General features: G+C 44.3%; 1 protein-coding gene across 1 annotated transcript in view; it reads left to right on the top strand.

Annotated features, from left to right (window-relative positions):
- The first annotated feature begins 1,711 nt into the window (after nt 1-1,711).
- The window catches only part of LOC126983698 (uncharacterized), a 40,271-nt gene continuing 20,622 nt past the window's right edge, over nt 1,712-21,360 (top strand). Inside the window, exon 1 of the mRNA XM_050836773.1 lies at nt 1,712-1,955. The gene's annotated coding sequence lies outside the window, so the exon portion shown is untranslated. The remainder of the gene's footprint in view (nt 1,956-21,360) is intronic.

The raw sequence follows: 21,360 nt of genomic DNA, 5'->3' as shown, positions 1-21,360 counted from the left end.
AGGAGGGGGAAAGGGGGGAGGAAAGGGGAGGTTGAGGTGATGGGGGGAAGGTCAAAGGTGGAGAGGTTTAACTGATAATCCACCACCTCACCACCACCACCACCACCACCTTCACCACCACCACCGCCGCTGCCATAATCATCAGTCATTAATCATTATTACACTCAGAAAAACAAACTATAGCCGTCTCCGTTATCATCACCACCACTGTCTCACCATCACCACCACTACTATTGAGTCTATATCGGATACCCTGCACTCACGATCACTACCTATCCTCACTATCCTCACTACGATTATCATCACCATCACCATCATCACCAATACAATAAGAGCATCACCACTTCGATCACCACCACTATGGCAGCAACCACCATCCCTAATATCACTACCACAGAGAGGATTAAAGCACCACCATCACCATCACCACAACCTAGACAATCACCAATAAAATCCTTTCTCTCATTATCACTAAAGATACATTCACCACCATCACCACCACCATCACCACCACCACCACCACCCGGGGCGCCGCAGAGCCTTCGGGACACAAACACACGGCGGGGGAGTGACCGATAGATAATACGTTCACTCCTCCTCCTCCTCCTCCTATTCCTCTTAGTTTCTTTCACTTCCTCTTGTTTTTCCTTTGTTCCTCCTTCTCCTCTTTTTTCTTACCTATTTTCGACCTTTTCCTCGTACTCATCTTTGTCTCGTTTTCTCCTCCTCCTCCTCTTCCTCTTTTTCTTCTTATCGTTTTCTTCCTCCTCTCCTCCCCCTCCTCTTCCTCCTTCTCCTTCTCCGCTTCCTCCTTTCTTCTCGTCCCTTCTCTCTTCTTCCTCCTCCTCTTCTTTTTCTTCACCCTCCTCCTCCTCCTTCTCTTCTATTTTCCATTTACACTTGTTTTTAACCTAGCATCCTATTTTTAACTTTTCAATCACTTCTTTATATCTCCTCCTCCTCCTCCTCCTCCTCAACCATCCCTTCCCAACACCCACCAACAAACAAACATCCCATGCAGTGTCATCTCCCTCAAATTCCACCTGAAGCATTGGCTCTTATCCCCAACTCTGCTTTCCGTCTCCCCACTCCCCACTCTCCCCTTCCCCCCTCTCCCCATTTCCCGCCTCACGCCCTCATGCCAACACTCAGCGGAACAATCGCATTGGTTATCGCTGCAACACATAAATGACGAAACATGAACACGCGCGCCTCCCATTGGCCCATCCTTCCCCCCTGGAATATGACGTCACTCCCAGCGCAGCACGTCATTGGCCGCCGCCGCTCCTGGGCAAGATGACGTCAGTGGCAGGTCAGGGGAGGAAAAAAAAATGAGGTAAGGGAAAAGTTAAGCGTAAATGAGGACCAGAAATTGGCTATCATGACTGCATGGCGTGATTACGGCGAGATAATGGCTAGTTCTCATGACCGCGATGAAGGGAGCGCCACCCCTCATCCCCTACCCTCCCATCCACCGCCTAGCCCCCAGCCCCCCTCTAAGGAAACATGGTGAGTGAAGGCGTGAAGGAGCGGTGTGGATAGGATGTGAATAGTTGGGATAGACTAAGATGCAGTATGGAGGGGTGTGGAGGGGTGTGGGAGGACTGGTTTGGGGTGAGGGGTGGGTGGGTTTCGTTCGGGCGGGCGCACGGACGTGGGTGTCGGTGTGGGCGGGGCCGCCGGACTATAAGAGGACGTCGAGGCCTCAACATGGCAGACCAAACCTTCCTCGACGCTTCACGGACCCGCACATCGCCTCCCTGGTCCCTGCAAGAAGCCCGACTCCTCCACCTCCCCGTCTGCTCGCCTGCCTGTCCCCGCCGCTCGCCGCCCCGCCCCGTCGCCCGCCACGCTCACACACCCGCTAGCATCCACGCCGCCTGGTCAGCTCCTCGTCGCGCTCCACGCACTCTCGACTCTCAGCTCGACTCAGCAACCCAACCAGCATCAGTAAGGTAAGTCAGCACGTCAGCACTCCCATAAGCTTTCCTCACACTCAGCACTCAGTAAATTCAAAGATAAAACGAGATACACAGTTCAAATTATCTTAACTTTAAAATTAATTGACTTAAGTTTGAGGGGAACATCTCAGCACACTTCAGCACACCTACACATAGGCTTCTCACGGATAAATGAAGAGTAAATGTCCATCCCCCAGTAGGGCGGAGATAGAAAACGAGATTCACGATAACATATGATGCGCAAGACATGAAAGGGAGAGTTAGGTTAGTCGACGGTGATGTGAACGAGTCAGTCAGCACCTAAGAATACCTATACACCTGCCTCTCACCTCTATATGGAAAAAGAAAACAAGATAGAAGATATGAAACACTAGATGACGATACAAAATTACTTGGAATATCTTAGAATTTGAGGGGAAAGTTAAGTTGAGGTTGAGGTGAGCTAGTCAACATATCCACACGCCTACACACCTCTCTCTCACCTCATCACCTGTTTATACCTTGTAAGACGAAAACAGAAATCTAAATAAAGGCAATCCCGCCATGCTCTTGATATTTTGAGGGGAACAGCGCGTTTAGGTGAGGATGAGGTGAACTAGCACACCTGTAGCCCTACACATGTTTCTCCCCTCAATACGAAGGGTAACGTAACGAAGTCCAGGTAATACAGAATATGGGGAAAAGAAATTCGAGATAACTTGAGATAATTTAGACAGTTGAGAGGATGCTTGAAATGAGGCTGAGGCGAGGTAGTTAACATTCCTACACGTTTGGACACCTCATTACCACCTCAAAACAAAGATGAGTAAAATAGGAGACAGAAAATAACACGAGATGAGAAAACCTAACTAAATCTAATCTCAACCTAACTTAACATAATCTAACCGAGCCAAACCTATTCAAACGTAATCTAACCAGACAATACTTTTAACTTGAGACAAAAAGTTGGGCTGAGAGCAATCAAAAGACTACACTCACCCACACACCTTCCGTAAACACCTGACTCACCTGTACAATCGAGATAAACAATTACATGAACCCGGTAAAAGAAAATGGGAAAGTGTACATCATGGATAGGAAAATATAATAAACCTATGTCGAGGAGAATTTTAATTTGACTTCAAGGGGAATTAAGAGGCCGTGGACCCACCTTCGCAATTTACCTGTCCTTCACCTGTCCTTCATCTGGACACGAATAACGAGGCAGAAAACTATTAAGAGCGATATGCAAAAATGAAGAGAGAGAGAGAGAGAGAGAGAGAGACAGACACACACACACACACACCTTTTCTCAGCACACCTGAAAACCAAACCTAAGACACACATCGCTAATAATAACCACTAAACAAACACATACACACACACGCACACACAAGAAAAAATGCAGCTAACAAATTTTCTTAACCAGATGAGAGAGGAATTCAAATATAACACACACACATACACACTTATACACACACACCTTATCCACACACCTGTCTAACTAAGCAATTAACGCAGGAGGAGGGGGCAGAGAGGTAACGCATCGAAGGTCAGTAGAAAATGGAGTATGAACGGTCACTCACTTGTTGGGGAAGGTTGGCTGTGTATCATGAAGGGGAGCAGTTGTGTGTCTGTGTGTTTGTTTACTCAGTTCCAAAAGTTGTCAGTCTCCCCTCCTCTCCCTCTCCACCCTTCCCGCCTTCCTCTCCCAGCCGCCGCCCCCTCCGCCGCCGCCGCTGACGCACCCAGGGGTCAAAGCAAACATTATCTCCGCCACTTCTGTCTGTCCTCCTCCTCTCTCCTCCTCCACCTATCATTCTCTTTTCCCCCTCCTCTTTCTTTTTCCCCGCTACCTTTACTCTTCCTTTACTCTCTTTCTTCGATCTCCTAAATTATTTGCTTCATCACTTCCTATTCTTTCTCTTCGTTTTTCTTCTTGTAATTCTAGTTCCTGTTTCTTTTCCTTATCTTTCTCTCCTTCTTACTTTACCTTTTTACTATTTCATCTCTTCTTTCTCCTCCTCTCCTCCTCTCTTCGCCTCTCCCCTCTCCTCTCCTATTCCCTCTCTGCAATTCTATCACATACACACTCTCCTTCTCTCTCCTCTCGACTCTTCCCTCCTTACGGTCTACAATCTCTTTCATCGCTTCATATCTCATTCATAACGCTATTTTCTCCTCGGTCTCTCCCTTCCGCCTCTCTTCCATCATTACAACTACCTTCCCTTCTTCTTAATCCTCCACTTCGTCATCTGCTCCTCCACCCCTAAGTCCTCTTCCACCTATACATCCACCGATATATCTAGCACTTATACCACTAACTACAGTATTTTAGAAGGGGGACAAGGTTGCAGTTCCTCTTATCTCTCCTCCTCCTCCTCCTGCTTCTCCTACCTCACATTCTCTTCCTCCTCCTCCTCCTCTTCGTCAGACCATGAAGAGGAGTCGCAGATTCGGACAAGACCTACACAACTTGCCAACCCAAAGGGGATCTCTCTCTCTCTCTCTCTCTCTCTCTCTCTCTCTCTCTCTCTCTCTCTCTCTCTCTCTCTCCGGGAATGGTGTTGCTTGGACTAACTCTCCCTTTAACTCAGTCCCCATTCAATCTCTCTCTCTCTCTCTCTCTCTCTCTCTCTCTCTCTCTCTCTCTCTCTCTCTCTCTCTCTCTCTATTTCATGGTACAATTGTCTTTTTTTTTCCGACAGCGTGCAGACTCTCTCTCTCTCTCTCTCTCTCTCTCTCTCTTTTTTCCCTCCCTTTCTCCCTTATGTATCATCTCTTTCTATCTTTCCTTCCCCCACATGATTCATTTCTTTCTTTTTTCCCTCCTCCTCCTCCTCCTCCTCCTCTTTGCTATTCCCTCACCTACAATTCTTCTTATTAATTTTGTGTCTCATGAAAATTTTGTCTAGTCCTCGCAGCCTCCCTCTCACACTACATTTTATCCCTCAACCTTTTCATCTTTCTGTCTCTTCATCTCTAAGCTTTTTCTCCTTTTCTCTAGCTTCTCCCTCCATCATTCCCTCTTCCTTTTCTCCCAAAAAGCTCTTTTTCCTCCATTCTCTATCTCTTCCTAATTCCAAACTTTTTTCTTTCTCTTTCTCTCCTCTTTACTCTTTCTCCTTCCGCAATCACACTCCTCTTCCCTCCCCTCTCTTCTCTTCCTTCCCCTCTTCACTCCTTCCTTTTTATCTTCTCTCTAACCTCCTCCCTCCCCTTCTTTAATATCTTCCTTACTCCCTTTCCTCAACCTCATATCTCGTCTCCTCCAACCCCTCATCCCTGCTTTCTTTACAACTTTACTCCGTTCCCTTCCTCCACTCCTTAACCTCCCTTCTTTCTTCCCTTCTCATATGTAAACTCTTCCCTGTCATCATCATATCCCTTCCCCCTTCTTTTTCCTTTTAATCTCCTCCAACCCTTAATTTCTTCTTTCCTGAACTTTCTCTTTTTTTTCTCTCCCGTCCTTTCCTTTTCTTTCCATTCTTTTCCTCGCCTATCCTTTTCTCTCCTTTCTTCCCCTCTCCTAACCCTTTCGCTCCTTTCCTCTCCTCTTCTATCCTTTTCTCTCCTCTCCTCTCTTATCCTATCCTTTTCTCTCCTTTCTTCCCCTCTCGTAACTCTTTCGCTCCTCTCCTCTCCTCTTCCATCCCTTTCTCTCCTCTCCTCTCCTCTCTCATCTCCTTCCTCCTCCCCCTTCTAACCTACCCCGTTCTCTCCTATTCCTTACTTTCCTCTCCTCTCCTCTCTTTCCCTTCTCTTCCCTCTCTCCACACCTCCCATCCATCCCCCCTCCTCCTCCATCCCCACCCTGCCCTCATCTCGGCAAGGTAATACAGCAACACGCCCGCCAGACAAATGGTGGCCCGCGCGAGACCTGCTTACGGGTCCTTGATTAATGGTGCATGCTGGGACCACAGGGAGGGTGACCTGGGGGAACGGAGGGATGGGTGGCACGGCATGGGGGAATGGGCTAGACAGGAGGATGACCTAAAGTGTGTGTGATAGGGAATGGGAGTACAGAGGGTGTATGGCCTAAGGAAGGGAAGGGTTAGGTGGCAGAGGATGGGTGGTACGGAGTATAGGATGGTTTAACGAAGGTGATGACGGCAGGGGTCAGTCTACTACCAGAGATAAGGAGGATATAGAGGAACAGGGGCGGTAGGAGACAGATAAGCAAGGGATAGAAGGGTAGAGGAAGAACCCCATGGCTCTAAAACACGACATCGGCGGTCTGGGGAATAGGAAGCATTTTAGAGGGATTCAGAAGCCTTTTTTTTCCCTATTTTCCCCACTTTTCGGCACTTCCTCCACAACACGCACTTACGCCTCTCAACGAATACATCGGCAGTGGTTTGAGAAATATGTAAGCATTTAAGGGAAGTTGGGGACATTTTTCCCCTATTTTCCCCACTGTAATGAACTTCCCCAACACATTCAAGCATTTAGAAGCCTTTAGGGACCATTTTTCCTACTTTCCTACTTTAATGAACTCAACCCACCCCCAAGCAGTGAAAGGCATTCGAGGACATTCTTTTACCCTATATTCCCCAATATTAGGCACTTCCCTAAATCTTCATCCCAAACACCCCGCCACGCCTTGGAAGCAACACAGCAGTGGCGGGAAACGTGAGCGGTCTCGGCTTTCGCGCGGCGCCCCACCAGGCTTTTGGCACGCGTCCACGGCTTGGATGCGGCGAGGGGGCGAGGGAAGGACAGGGAAGTGGGGAAGGGGGCGGAGGAGTAGATGGCAGGGGAGACGGAGAAGGGGGAAAGATAGGGGTTGCGTGGGCGGTAGGGGGGTGAGTTTTTAGCTGGTTGGGAGCTGACCTTAACCTGTTTGTCGGGATTTAAATGCATGAGAACCTGAGTTATGAGAAGGGAGGTGAGGGGCAGGGCGTGTGAGTTGGGAGGGGGTTACCATGCGAATGAGTGGGGCGGGAGGCGAAAGGTCGTGGAGAGCGAATGAAAAGGTGGATAAGTGGAGGGGTGAGCTGGAGGGTAAGTGGATGGGTGGGTGGATGGATGGGTATTAGGTAGAAGGGGAAGAAAGTGGATGGGTTAGTGGGAAGGCAGGCGGATAAGTTACAGAATGAATCAATGGGTGAGTGGCTAGGTGGATGGGTAAGTGGATGGGTGAGATAAAGGATGGAAGAGTGGAAGGGTGGGTGGGTGGGTAGTTGGATGGGTAAGTGGATTATATGGATGACTAAGTGGATGGGTGAGTGGATAGATGGGTGAATGGGAGGTAGGGTAGTTGGGTGAATGGATGAACAGGTTAACGGGAACGGCACTACCATAACCTATGTGGCAAGATTAAGGAACAGAAACACCAGACAGACTCCCAGGAACTCACACACGACGAGGACGAGAAAACTTATAACCCTCAAAAAAGAAAAGAAGAAACTCGCGACAAGACAAAATAAAAGAGAAAAAAAGTAGAATTAAGAGCTTTGACCTTAACCCAACAAGCAAGACAAACAAGACAAGCAAGACAGACCAGGACAAGCATCATAGAGCAGATTCTTTGGTAAGTTTGTTAAGGAGTTTTCTTAGAGGCGTAATACTGTGGCAACAGAGAGGAGGCTGAAGGGAGGGACTGCGATAAGCGTTGACAAGCATTTCAGGAATTTATACACCCACATTTGGTAAGGCTTTCGTAGAGGTTGTTGTGTTAGTATTTCCATGATGGGTAGTTTGAGCCTAGCGATAGTTTAACGAGGCTTCTGCACCATAAAGTGTAAAAAATATGAGAATTCGACTAATCTGTAAGAGCGGAGAGCGGCTAAGAATACGGCCTTGACAGACTGGCGAGGCTCACGCGATAAAGTAAGAGTCAAGGAAAAAGTCAGTCAGGCAAAAGAGTAAGTGCAGATGCTACGGGAGAGGACAAACATGGCCCGAAAGTTAAAAGGTAAAAGGTAAAGTTGTGGGCATACGCTATGGTAAAATAAAGACGAAAAACGTGTCAGTCTATAGAAGAGCATAATTTATGAGGGGAGAGTTAAGGCTAAGGACATGCAGAGGGGAGTTAAAAAAAAAAGTACACCGAGAATAAAAAAAGTGTCAGGTTAAGGAGAGATGTAAAAACTAGTTGAGGTAGATGACATTAAGGGACAGGTAATAAAACTTTTAGAATAAGAAAACGCGGAGTAAAAATGCCAGGAAAGAGTTAGTCCGTTTTTTGAGACCTCTACTTATGAACTTAAGGCTAAAGGTGTTAAGGGAGGCGAAGATGATTTTCCAAAGCGCAGCAAACGAAGTGAGAGGCATTCAGAGCAACAGAGTAAAACAAAATCTGTAACTTCAGCAACATACGTCTTCATAAACAGGAAAGTAAACATACAGAGCCTTGAGAAATCTGTGAAGTTCCAAAAGTGAGGCAGTTCAATGAGATGCCAGAGAAGTTAAAGAGAGACGAACGCAAAAGAGAAAAACGTGACGCTATAACTTTAGCAACACATCTTTACTAAGGAAGAAAAAGAAAATTCACAACCTCGCGTTTTAAAAGTCAGACAGCTCAAAGAGATCCCACAGAAGTTAAAAGAGTCAAAGAATCCTTAAAAAAGAGAGAAACAAGTCTGCGGACGAGAGAGAGAGAGAACATGACGAGGAGGAGTTTTAAAAGTCTAACTAACCTTTCGACTTGACAGAGAGGTAGAAAAGTTAGAGTCAGAGAATCCTTACAAAAGAGAAACATGACTGTGGAGAAGGAGAGAAAAAAGAGGACGAGAGAGGCCGAGAGAGAGCGAGAGGCAAACAGAGGCGGAACGAGTAAGGGGCCAAGTCACAAAAAAAAATTCTGAATCTCAAGGAAGTAAGGAAGGTAAAGAAAGTTAGGGAATGAAGAATAAAGTTCGCCCACGCTTAGAAATGTAAAACAGAAGAAGAGGCGGACGAGAACGAAAACATCACATTCCTGCCAGGAAACTAGGAAGGAAATCGAAGGAATAATAAGAGACCCATGTAATCTTGCGTCCTAATGTATAGATAATGTAAGGCTTAAGAAGGAAATCGTAGCAACATACAGATGCAGTTAAGAGTGGTGACGTTGGTTGAGACGAAAGAACAGTTCGGATGAAATAACCGAGTTGAAATGAATTAGTTGTAAGTCATCTCCCCACCTCCCTTGATAAAGAAAATAAGAAATATGGAACAGTTGTAACGCCCTTGCCACTTCCCTTAGCAAAGAAAACAGAAAATTGTACCTCCATTAAAGAAAATGGGAAAACGCACCCGCACCAGACTTAACAAAGAAAACGGGAGAAACATACCCCCCTACACATAAAAAAACGGAGAAGGGCACCCACAAACTCCCACAAAAACAAACGGGAATGAGCGACGTGCTACAAGTTATGGGAAGGGAAGTAAGAGAGGAACATTACACATGACTGCGAATAATCGTCCGTGTATAATGAATGGGATGGAGGAGGCGCGCGATACTGAATCATCTCTCTCTCTCTCTCTCTCTCTCTCTCTCTCTCTCTCTCTCTCTCTCTCGCCAACGCCCATGCCCACGCCCAGGCACATTCCTATATAAAATTGATGGTAGGCGCCGCGCTATGCTGAGAATAAGGGAAACTGAGCCATAAATTCAAGGGAAAGCGAGCGGGCGCCTGCTGTGTGATGAATCTGTAGCGAGGGATGATGGGGTGACCGGGCGCGCCGATGACTATTAGGAAAGGGAAAAAAGAATAAAAAGAATGTTCGTGTCGTATTTTGCACTGAATGGCTGAGATAGTTTGGGTGCGTGTGTGTTACTTTTTGGACTTCATGTTTCTCTCTCTTTTGGTTCATAATCGTAAATTCTGTTTCCTCTTCGTGTACCTTGTAGTCTTCTCGTAATTACTTTTTTTATAACTTGTATTTCTCTGTAACTACTTTTGTCGCACTTCACTTTTTTTCTGAACATTATTACACAAAATTTCACATGCCCTTTTTTTAACTCGTTTGTCTTTAGAGAACACTCCCCATCTATCTTTTTAGACCCAATTCATATATTCATATCCTCCCCTTTTCTCTTTTACATCCTTACTATTACACACATTTTTTTTCACCCATTTCCACTCTAAACGGACACCTCCAATCCAAATTTGTCATAATTCACATATTCTAATTCTCTTTTTTTCTTTTATAACCATACTATTTGACACACTTTCATATATCGATTTTCTTCTCTCATTTCTACAATTAATAGACACTTCCAGTCTGTACTTCCAGCCTACACATATTCTAATTCTTTCATTTTCTTTCTCTATTAGCAATCACTGTGTTTTAATATCGAGGTAAGAGCCGGAAATGTCAGTAAGAAGATGAAGACTTTTTAAGCGCTCGTAACGATGAAACTTGTCCAATTAGAAATGTGAATTCACGAATGTTTTGCCAGGTAAGTTGTCCAATTTATTAGTCAGAGCAGGTGAGATTGGCGGAGGAGGAAGAGGAGGAGAATGAGGAAGAGGAGGAGGAGGAGACAGAGGAGGAGATAGAGGAGGAGGAGGAGGAGGAGGTAATGGTGATCAGCGATAATAATAACTTAAGCGCATCAGTTATCATTTTTTTCCTCTTTCTCAATATAGAATTTTCGTATTCCTTCCATCTCTCTCTCTCTCTCTCTCTCTCTCTCTCTCTCTCTCTCTCTCTCTCTCTCTCTTATCCTCGTCCATAGGAACAAAATTTATGCGGAAAAATGTTGAGGGGATAAAATTTATCTTTTGTGAAGACTTGAAACCTTTCACGATTATATTTATTCATTTATCCAAGTGTGTGTGTGTGTGTGTGTGTGTGTGTGTGTGTGTGTGTGTGTGTGTATGAGAGTGAGAGATGGAAAAACAAACACACAAAGACAGACATAAAAAACACAAACACAGAAACGCAACCCAAAAGAAACACCACCGCAGACAAACAGAATGAAACAGACAGACAGACAGGAGGACAGACAGCCTCGCTCTTACATCCATCTCGCCTGTCACTTTAGGGCCCACATTATACAAACAGTCACTCGCCCCGCCACACTTATCTCTCTGACTGGCGGGGCGGGGCGGGGCGGGGGAAGAAGGGTTCCAGCTAAAGTAAAGGGCGGGGCTGACAGGCTTGGATGGGCGTGAGACGAGGTAAGGGCAGGGTTAGGGCAGGGTAGGCCAGGGCGGGAGAAACAGACGGCGTGATGCATGTTATGAAAGGAAAGAATAGTATTTTCATTTTTTATCATTTTTGCATAAGAGTAAGAGTGATAGTTTTAAGGCGTGTCCCTGGAGTGTGAGGTATGACAGGATGACAAGGTGGGGTGTTAGGGAAAGGGAGGGGGAGGAGAGGTAAGGTAGGGACTGGGGTGAGGAAAGTAAGGGAGGGAAAGAGGAAGTGGGTGAGAGAAAGAATGGATGTGGAGAGAGGAAAGATAGCAAGAGTAAGTAGCATTTACTAAGTACCATTTCATGTTCTGTTCTGTATAGTAACTCCTTTATATTTAAGAGCAGAAGTTTATAAGGTCGTGAAAGGGAGTCTGCACGAGGAACAGTCGACATACACACGGCAGCTCCTGAACCCCTAACGCCATCTATCTTCACAATCGATGAACTTTTAAGCTATTTTTATGCCTCCCGTATTTCCACTCACCCTACTGCTGCTAAGTGTGTTCCCTACGTGCAGAACTCTTTGTAAGTTAGTTATTGCCTATGTTTCAACCCCACTGGTTCGAGTTTGGCTTATATAGAAGGGGCTCTGTTACTTTCGACTTCCTACATTTTTCTTTCTGACATATTTCCCTCCAAAGTTATTTTCTTCCTTTTTTCCTTTCTATCTTAACGCTTTCCTTTCCTGAAACGCTTGCTTTCCTAACCTTTTCCTTTTTTCTAGATTTTCAAAATAACTTTTCCTCTATTCCTCCTTTCTTCCTTTTACCTTTACCTTACTACTCTATTCTTTTTCGTATTTCCATGGTAACTTATTTTTTCTTCCTTCCTTCCTTGCATCCTTCCTTCCTTCCTCTAATTCACCTCTCACTGACATGTCCCTTCCTGTCTTCCTTCCACCTCTCTCTGCTATCTTTACTTCGCTTCCCTCCCTCAAATCCCCCCTCCTTCTCCCTCCTACTCTCTCCCTACCCCCTCACCCTTCCACCGTGACCTCATTCCCCTCTTATTTTTCTCTTCCTTCCATCTGCCTCTACTCCCTCCGTTTCCCTCCTCTCTTTTCCCTCGTAATAACCACTATCTCTCCACTATCCCATTCCCTTACGCCCTTTCCCAGGCTCTCATTTCTTTCCCTTTCCTTTCCATCTTCTCGTGCCCTTCATCAATCTCCCTCTGTCCCCGAACCACTTCCTAACTTCCCCCTCTCTTATGCACTTTCTCTTTGCCACATAACACTAAAAAGCCCATGAAAGTGAGAACATCGGAGGAGAAGGAGGAGGAGGAGGAGGAGAAGGTGGTTGAAGCTCCATTCTAAACTAATGACATTAAGGTCTGGTGTACTCAGCCTCTCTCTCTCTCTCTCTCTCTCTCTCTCTCTCTCTCTCTCTCTCTCTCTCTCTCTCAGTATGTAGCAGGGAATAGAACAGCGTCAGTTACTCCCAATCCATGGAAAAACTTTAGTCAGTCAATCAGCTAAAATTTCTCTGTCAGTCAGTCAGTCGGCCGGCCAGTCAGCAAGAGAATGTAACTTCGCTAATCAAGTAGCAAAACACGTAAAGAAAAAAGTAGGCAGGTCGCTAGAGTTTGAGCAATACTAGATAAATACATATAGATACAGAGAGGGATAGTGTGTGTGCGTGTGTGTGTGTGTGTGTGTGTGTGTGTGTGTGTGTGTGTGAGAGAGAGAGAGAGAGAGAGAGAGAGAGAGAGAGAGAGAGAGAGAGAGAGAGAGAGAGAGAGAGAGAGAGAGAATGCCAAAAGACAGGACAGCAGTAGAGAACGTAACGAAAATCTGGCATAAATGGAGTATATAAGAATAAAAGAGAATAAAAGAGGATAAAAAGAACAGAGAATAATAGAGAATAAGGAATAAGAAGAAATGAGATAAAAAATAATAATCCACACTGGTTTAAGTAAGAAGCATAAGAGAAAAAAAATACAACCACAAAGAACACGGAAGAAAGAGGCGATAAACAAAACATGCGAGAAACAGGGAAATAAACATAAAAAGAAAGAACAAAGAAGAAGACGAAGAAAAATATCCACACTTTTAGGGGAAAGGAAGGACAACAAAAAAGAAAAAGAAGTGAGGAAAGAGAAAGAGTGAGAGTTAAATGTCAAAGAGAATACAGAATTACCGAAGAATATAATAATACGAGCGGACAGTGTGAGAGAGAGAGAGAGAGAGAGAGAGAGAGAGAGAGAGAGAGAGAGAGAGAAAAGGGGAGAGAGTGTGGAAAAGTGGGTGAGAGACCAGAAGAGTGAAAAATACATTGAAGGGGTGGAGGGAGAGAGGAAAGGTTTGGTGTACAAGATGGAGTGGAGGTAAGAGTGAGAAATGGGGGCGAGGGAGAGGTGGGGAAGGGCTGAGAGGGAGGGAGAGGGAGAGGGGAGAGGGACAGAGGGGAGAGGGGCGAAGGGGCAAAGACAGGAAGACAAAACTCGCGGCGACATACCACACGGGAATAGTTTTTACAGGAACTGCACAGGATAATTGAGGTGCGAGAGCGAGAGAGAGAGAGAGAGAGAGAGAGAGAGAGAGAGAGAGAGAGATGAATAGGAAAGATTATGTCAGCTTAAAAGGATTGTACATAAAACAAAGAAGGAAAAATGAATAATATGATAATGTAGAGTGAGTAGAGAGAGAGAAGAAGGCAAGGAAATGGAGCAGGAAGGTAGTGGAGAGGAGGAAGAAAAGGGAGGGAAGTAGGGAAGAATTGTGAGGGTGAAAAAGATAGGGTACAAGAAGTAAGATAAGAAGAAGGAAGGCAAAGGTACAAAAAGAAAGGGATGGGAACGATGGGAAGCGGAGTGGTAGAAAGCGAGGGGAGGAGAGGGAGGAGAGGGAGAGCAGGCAAAGGAGAGGGAAGGGAGAGGGAGGGAGAAAGGAGAAGGGAAAAGGAAGGAAGGAGATTTTTCCGTGATGGGAATTTAAATGCATCACCAAGAAAGTGAACGTGTGTGTGTGTGTGTGTGTGTGTGTGTGTGTGTGTGGTTTTGAAATAGAGAGAGAGAGAGAGAGTTTTCGACATACAAGTTTACATATTCACATATTAAACACATGACACACACACACACACACACACACACACACACACACACACACACACACACACACACACCTGGAGCTTTTGAATAAGCGGAAAAGAGAACAAAAATATGAAGAAAATGAAGGGTTGATAATATTCTTGTCTTCCTCATTTTCCTCGCTAATAACACTTCTCTTCCTCTTTTACTTCTTCTGTGTTCTCTTTCTCTTTCCCTAATGCTCCCTTTGTCTTCTTGCTCCTCTTCCTCCTCCCCATCACTCTCCTCTTTTTATTATTTTTGTTTTCTTTTAGTTTTCTTTGTCTCCTTCATCCTCCTCTTCCCCATCGTCCTCCTTTCTCTATTACTGTTTTTCTTTTCTTTACGTTATCTTTGTCTTCTGATTCCTCCTCCTCCTCCTCCTCCTCCTCCTCCTCCTCTTTCCCATTCCTCTTCTATCTCTATCACTGTTGCTTTCTTTTCTCCTCTCCTTAATATTCTCCCCCTGAATTCTCTAACCGTGATATTACCTCCAATTTCTGTTTCATCTCCTCTTCATATTTGCTCTTTTATTTCCAGAGTCCTGCTTCAGTCCCTCTCTCTCTCTCTTATCTGTTTCATATTCACGCCTTTAATCCTACGACTTTAAATATCAACCTTTTTGAATCACGCTCTCACACTCTCTCTCTCTCTCTCTCTCTCTCTCTCTCTCTCTCTCTAAAAAGGTGCATAAAGAGGAGAGTGACACCTGAGGTCTAGGAAGTGTTTGTGTAGCTTTGACATGTTCTTTTGCTTATCCTATATTTTTAATGGTCCTCTTTCCCTCCACATCCATCCCCTTCCCTCCCTGTCTCCCTGTCTCCCTTCCCCTCCTCTGGCCTCTGACTGATCCCCTTCTATCTATTTCTTTCCATCGCCGTTCATCATCTTTCCTGTTCTCTCTCATCTCATCTCATCCGTTCGTCATGTGTTCTTGTTTTATTATTTTTTTTCTTTTATATTCATTTGTATTGTCTTCATTTTCTTCACCTTTTCGTCTGTTTCCTCTTCTTTTTTTTTCTTTCTCTTCGAGCTTCTCCTCCTCCTCCTCCCCTCCATTTGTCAGCTATAATGTTCATCCATTCCCCGTCCTGTTCATCACGCGCAGAGCATCACCAAGGGATACGAATTTCGTCAATGATGCAAATGTGGCGTAAACTACAATGCATCTAGTGTTTCCATCGCTTGTGAGGGAGAGTTTCTGTCTCTCGGTATGTCTGCTTACCTGTCATTTAGTAATCTACCTATTTATATGCAAACAAACACAAACGCACAAATTACAAGTTTTCATTAATTCATTTGCAGGCTGATTCATTTTACACCCACTAATTTATAACCTTTGTCCGCAGCCTCCAATATTCATGACCTGCTCAGTTCCTGGCTCATGTTTAATCTGAACTGTCCAACTCATTCACTCATTCGCTCACTCACTCACTCACTCACCGGCTACCCGCCTGCTAACCGTGAAACCAGCGGCTAAGAATATAAGACCATAGGAACATAATGAGTTTGCAAGTGGCTGGTAGTCTATAGAAGCCAACTCCTGTAAACTTAACCTCACCTATCCTCACTATCCATGAACGTATCCACAGGGCGTTTAGATAAACAGAGAAAGAAATACAGACATAAAGAAAGAAATATGTATGCATGATCTATACACATTATTCCTTGGTTTGAGGCGTTAACGAAAAACAATAGACACCTCGCATACTTAAGTTGGCTTTATCACACAGTACGTTCACTTCCCCTTACACGTTACCTCACACTTCCTCCCCTCACCGCACTTCAATATATTACGCACGTGCCATACTTTATACTAAACATGTTCCAATACGTCCCCTCACTGTGTTGCCTCCCCCTTACTCTCCCCCTCTTTCGCCAATGAATGAGAGAAAGGAAAGAGAGAAGGAATGAGGCAGAATTGGCAGAATAAGTGAAACATGACTAAATCGGTCCGTAAAGTTTTATATCAACTTATAGCTTTTGGGGGACTTACCCGACGTGACTCAGTTAGTCTCTCTTTTCATAAATTGGCAAGAGGTAGAGGCGAAAGATTAAATGAAAACTTGACTTTCTCTTACCGTAGATTTCTAAATTTACAAAATTTCATGTAAAATTTGCCGATTTCTATTTCCCAATTTCCTTTGTCCTCAGGCCTCAACTATACGAAATGAAAGATAGCTAAAATAAAATATCACACTGCACATTCTCCCTTAACAGTATTCTCTACTACTATTATTCAACCCCTTCCAATTATAATAGGCTTAGACACAAACAATAGCTTACCTTTCATCGCTTAAAATTCTGTACCCTCAGCCGTTAATCCTCAAGTCATATTTAAAAAAACTTCTACCGGGTATGACTCCGAATGGAATTGATGCGTATGAACTGACAAGCCAGAAACACTACAGGAGATTAAAAGAAAAACGAATACTCACTCTATATTTCGCTATTTCCGTTACTTCCTCTCGTATCGCCTCTCCTGCAGCCGTGACTTCGCGTTGGCCGATACGAGGAGTATTTCCCGCTGGCAAGCCTGGAAATGTAAGCAGACGTTCGTATTGTTATTCCTGCCATTACTCTGCGTGCTATTACAAAGAATGGGAACACGCGTGGAATGGGGGTAGAAATATGGTTATCTGTGGAGGTGAGGTAGAGAGAGAGAAGAAGGGGAAGAGAGAGAGAGAGAGAGAAACATTTAAAACAGAAAAGTAAGTACATAAAAGCAACACACAAACCAGTCTTGAGTGCGAGATCTGGAAAGTGTCGTCTCTCTCTCTCTCTCTCTCTCTCTCTCTCTCTCTCTCTCCCCATGGTGTGTTGTGCGTGTTAGCCAGATGTATAACAATGCCCAGGTGTGTGTGTGTGTGTGTGTGTGTGTGTGTGTGTGTGTGTGTGTGTGTGTGTGTGTTTACTTATAGAACTCTCAAACAAAAGGATATTTCGATAATCTTACAGAAAAAAAGAAATCCATTGAGAGAGAGAGAGAGAGAGAGAATACCAGCTGCCGTTGTGTCCAGAAGCTAACCCGTTACGCTCTTCCCCTCCTCCCCTCCCCACCCGGAAACCAATGATACTGAGGGGATGCAATGCCCACTTCTGAGACACCGAAATAGAAAACGAAAACGCCCCCAAGCTGGCCAATTTTCCTCGTTCTCTAAAGTGTGTGTGTGTGTGTGTGTGTGTGTGTGTGTGTGTGTGTGTGTGTGTGTGTGTGTGTGTGTGTGTGTGTGTGTGTGTGTGTGTGTGTGTGTGTGTGTGTGTCGTACTCTGATAGTAACAAAAAGAATTACTAAGAAAATATGATCTAATAGCGTGTATCTCTTTTCAAAAACACATCAAAGGGAGGTATAATTTTATGTCGCCTGCTTGTGTGTATAAAAGAGAAAGAAAACATCAAGCAAACATATCAAACGGACAACATCCACCCGTGTGTGTGTGTGGAAAAGAAGTAGAAAAAAAAAACTGGAGAGGAAACGAGATGTATATGAGGTCAAACTAGGGATAAAAGTTTTACCAAAAAATAAACAAAGAAAAAAAGAGCAACAGAAAATGGTTAACTAGAACATTTTAAAACACCTTAAACTTCCGCTTGGTATTTTTGTTGTTGTTGTGTGGAGAAGGAAAAAGGAAGAGAAAAAAGAGAAAGAAAAAATGAGCCTTACAACACTTTTAACTGGCCTGTAATTATCATGAAGTGCGTTTGTATGTGTGGGGAAAGAGGAAGAAAATGAGAAAATAAGATGTATATACGAGCACACTAGGGAGGAAGGTTTGACAATAAATCTAAATGAGGGTAGCAACAAGGAATGATTAGATAATCTCTCTCTCTCTCTCTCTCTCTCTCTCTCTCTCTCTCTCTCTCTCTCTCTCCTCTCTCCCCCTCTTCTCCCCCTCTTCTCCCTCTCTCCCCCTCTTCTCCCTGTCCCTCTCCCTCTCCTACTCTCTTCGCCGGCTTCAGAAAAATAAAACTAATCGCTTTAACTCAGCCGCCGTAAAAGACAAGTACCTCATTAACATCATGACGCAACTAATAGCCTTAGACACTTACCTCTATTTACCTCATTTGCAAGGTAAGCACGCACACCTTGGCCCAGTCTGATTAAATAGTTACTCATCCTCTGCCTCCGCTTGCTCTTCCTCTTCCTCCTTCTTCTCCTCCTCCTCAGACTTTAAAGATGAGACGCGAGATACACCACTACCCCTGATTTTGAATTACCTGAGAGTGAGTGCGTGGGTGTATGCATTCGTTTTTTGTTTTTTTTTTAATGTGGTTTTGAGATGAATTTCGTTTTTTCTCACTCATATATTTGTCTTCTTTCCTTTGTTTGTTTCGTGTGAGCTTTTTTCTTTTATTATTTTCTTTTTTTCAGTTTTCTTCTTCTTCCGCCTGTACATTCTGTATTAGTTTATTTTTTCAAAGTCTTTCAATGCCTTTTTCATCTTCCTAGTTTGAAGGTGGTTTTGTATGTCGCCTTTCTTCTCTCATTTCGCTTTCTTATGATACATTGTCTTTTATGTATCTTTATTTGCAGTGTTACTTTGTCTCCCCGTTTTTATTATTTCAGATTGTTTTTGGCAGACGAATTTATTTCACGTATTTTCCCGTCTTTTAGCTCAAGTTTAGCCCAAAATCTGCCTAGACCCGCCAACCCGCAATGCATCAAATATATTCACACTTTGAACATTCTATCCTCCCTCCTAACTGCTTCCCACATTCACCACCCCGTCTTTCCTCTTCCCTCTCCTCTTCACTTCCTCCTCCGCTCCGTTCTCCCACTTCCTCCTCGCCCTCCCCCCTTCTCCCCCAGCCACGCGACGCTGTTAAATTAAAAGCAACTGGAATCTCTTGGTTATTTGTTTCTCGTTAGTTTCTCTTTTCACGGCGGCCAAAAAATATTCCTTGCGGTGGTAAATAAATAGACACACGCCGAAGTCACCGACACACACACACCCACACACACACACACGGTCTCGTCTCTCTTGCTCTTTTTTTCCCTCTAACACACACACACACACACACACACACACACACACACACACACACACACACACACACACACACACACTAACACTAACACAATCACATATGTCAGCCCGACAGTCAAGGCGGTTTATTTTCTCTATTCTTTTCTCTCTCTCTCTCTCTCTCTCTCTCTCTCTCTCTCTCTCCTATTGGCCATGTGCTCCCCGTCTTCACGTTTTCCCTTTTTCTTCTCCTACTCATATTTACTATACATTTTCCTTTACGTTGTTTTTCACTCTCCCTTTCTTTCCTTCTCTTTTCCTTACTTCCATAATTTTCATTTCCACTCATTCTTTACTTTCCGTTTCCTTTTCCCCGTCCGTATTCTCTTTCCTCACATTTACACCATTCCTTATTTTTCTTTTTTTTTCCTTCTTTCTTTCCTTCTTCTGTCTCCCTCCTCATTCTCATCTATTCTTCCCTTCTTTATTCTCTTTCTTTCCCCCGCTAGTCCTGTTTCGAATCCTTCTTTCTTCGACCTTATTCTTTTTCCTTCCTTCTTTTCAGACCTTTTCTTTGTTTCCTTTCCTCTATCATTAAGTTACCCTGTTTTCCATTGTTCCTTTCTTTCCTTCCTTCTTTTACTATTTTTTCTTGTATGCTTCCTTTCTTGCTTCACTCTCTCACTCCTGATTTGCTTAACTATTTCCTCCTCTTCTTTCCTGGCGCTTGTTTATATCTTCGCTCCCTTCATCATATTTTCCCATCTCCACCAATACAGTATTTTTTTTCCTTTCTCCCTTTCATCATTTTTGTCCTCCTCTTCCCTCTTTCTCTCTATCGTATCCTCCCCTACACATTGCCTCTGCTTCCTCCTCTTCTGCCAGAATAAATGTATATCTTGAATAAGTAGGCGGAAGAGAGAGAGAGAGAGAGAGAGAGAGAGAGAGAGAGAGAGAGAGAGAATAAATGCGAACGTGTAGGACCAGTGTGCACTTCGACACAACTTATATTTTCTTCTTTCCTCTCCCCTCCTCCTCTTTCTCCTCCTTCTTTTGCTCCTGCTCCTCCTCCTCCTCCTCCGTCTCCTTCTTCTCGTCCTCCACCTCCTACTGAGTCTCCATTCCCTCTTTATTCTTCATTCTCCTCCACCTACTGTCTACTCCTCCTCCTCCTCCTCCTTTTCCTCTTCCTCTTCCTCATTCTCCTCCTCCTCCTCCTCCTCCTCCTCCTCTTTCCGAATAGCCTCGTAGGGTGCGATGAGGTTAAACGATGCAAACATTCCCATTTCACTTTTTCCCTTGTATTCTCGCGAGTCAACCCGCTGCCTTTGTAAACGTTTTCCGCCTCCCCGCAAACGTTCGCACCCGCTTCCACGCCACCACAGCCGCCGGCGAAATGTTGTTTCTTCAATTACAACAGCTTGAGGCGATACGATGGAAAGAGATGCAGGTGAGTGAGATAATGACGTTTACAGAGGACAGACAGAGACAGACAAACAGACAGAGACAGATAAACACACAGAAAGGCAGACAGACAGGTAGGCAAGCAGAGACCGCTAAATATGAAGAGGAAAGGAATGGAAAGTAGATGAACAAGCATGAAAAGAGAATAAAGGGAAGGGAAAGAGGTGAAGGTGGAAGGGAAGCATGGATGGGAAAAAAGGAAGACAGTAGACGTAGAAGAAAACATGAAGGAGAATATCGAAGGAGAAAGTGTACTAGAGAGGTGAAGGAAGAAGGAAAGTAGGGATGAAAAGGAAGGAGAAAGAATTAAGGGAAGGATAAAGGTATGGGATGAAAAGATGTAGTTTGAAGAAAGAAAAGAGCGGAAAGAACGAGAAGAGGGAAACTGGGAAGGAAGAAGGGAAACAGAGAATGGAGAGAAGGAAGAAATAAAAGGAAGACAGAATAAACGAAGGAAGGAAGGAAGGGACAAAGGAAAGAGTGAAAAGAAAGACAAAAGAGATCATATGATGGGAATAAGACACGGAAGGGAAATACAGAAATGAAGGAAGGAAGGAAGGAAGGAAGATAGGAAGGAAGGAGGGAGGGAAGGAAGTGCAGCCGGCAATAGGAAGGAGAGTATCAGGCGAGAGGTGATCCTGATCCACCTTGACCCATTTAATTAAGACATACCTCAAGTTACACACCAGTGGAGAACTGCTCTCTCTCTCTCTCTCTCTCTCTCTCTCTCTCTGTAGTAGTAGTAGTAGTAGTAGTAGTAGTAATAGTAGTAGTAGTTATTGTTGTTGAAC

This window comes from Eriocheir sinensis, chromosome 1 (assembly GCF_024679095.1).
Source record: "Eriocheir sinensis breed Jianghai 21 chromosome 1, ASM2467909v1, whole genome shotgun sequence".
In the NCBI taxonomy this organism is placed as follows: Eukaryota; Metazoa; Arthropoda; class Malacostraca; order Decapoda; family Varunidae; genus Eriocheir; species Eriocheir sinensis.
This window is presented reverse-complemented; position numbering and strand designations above follow the sequence as displayed.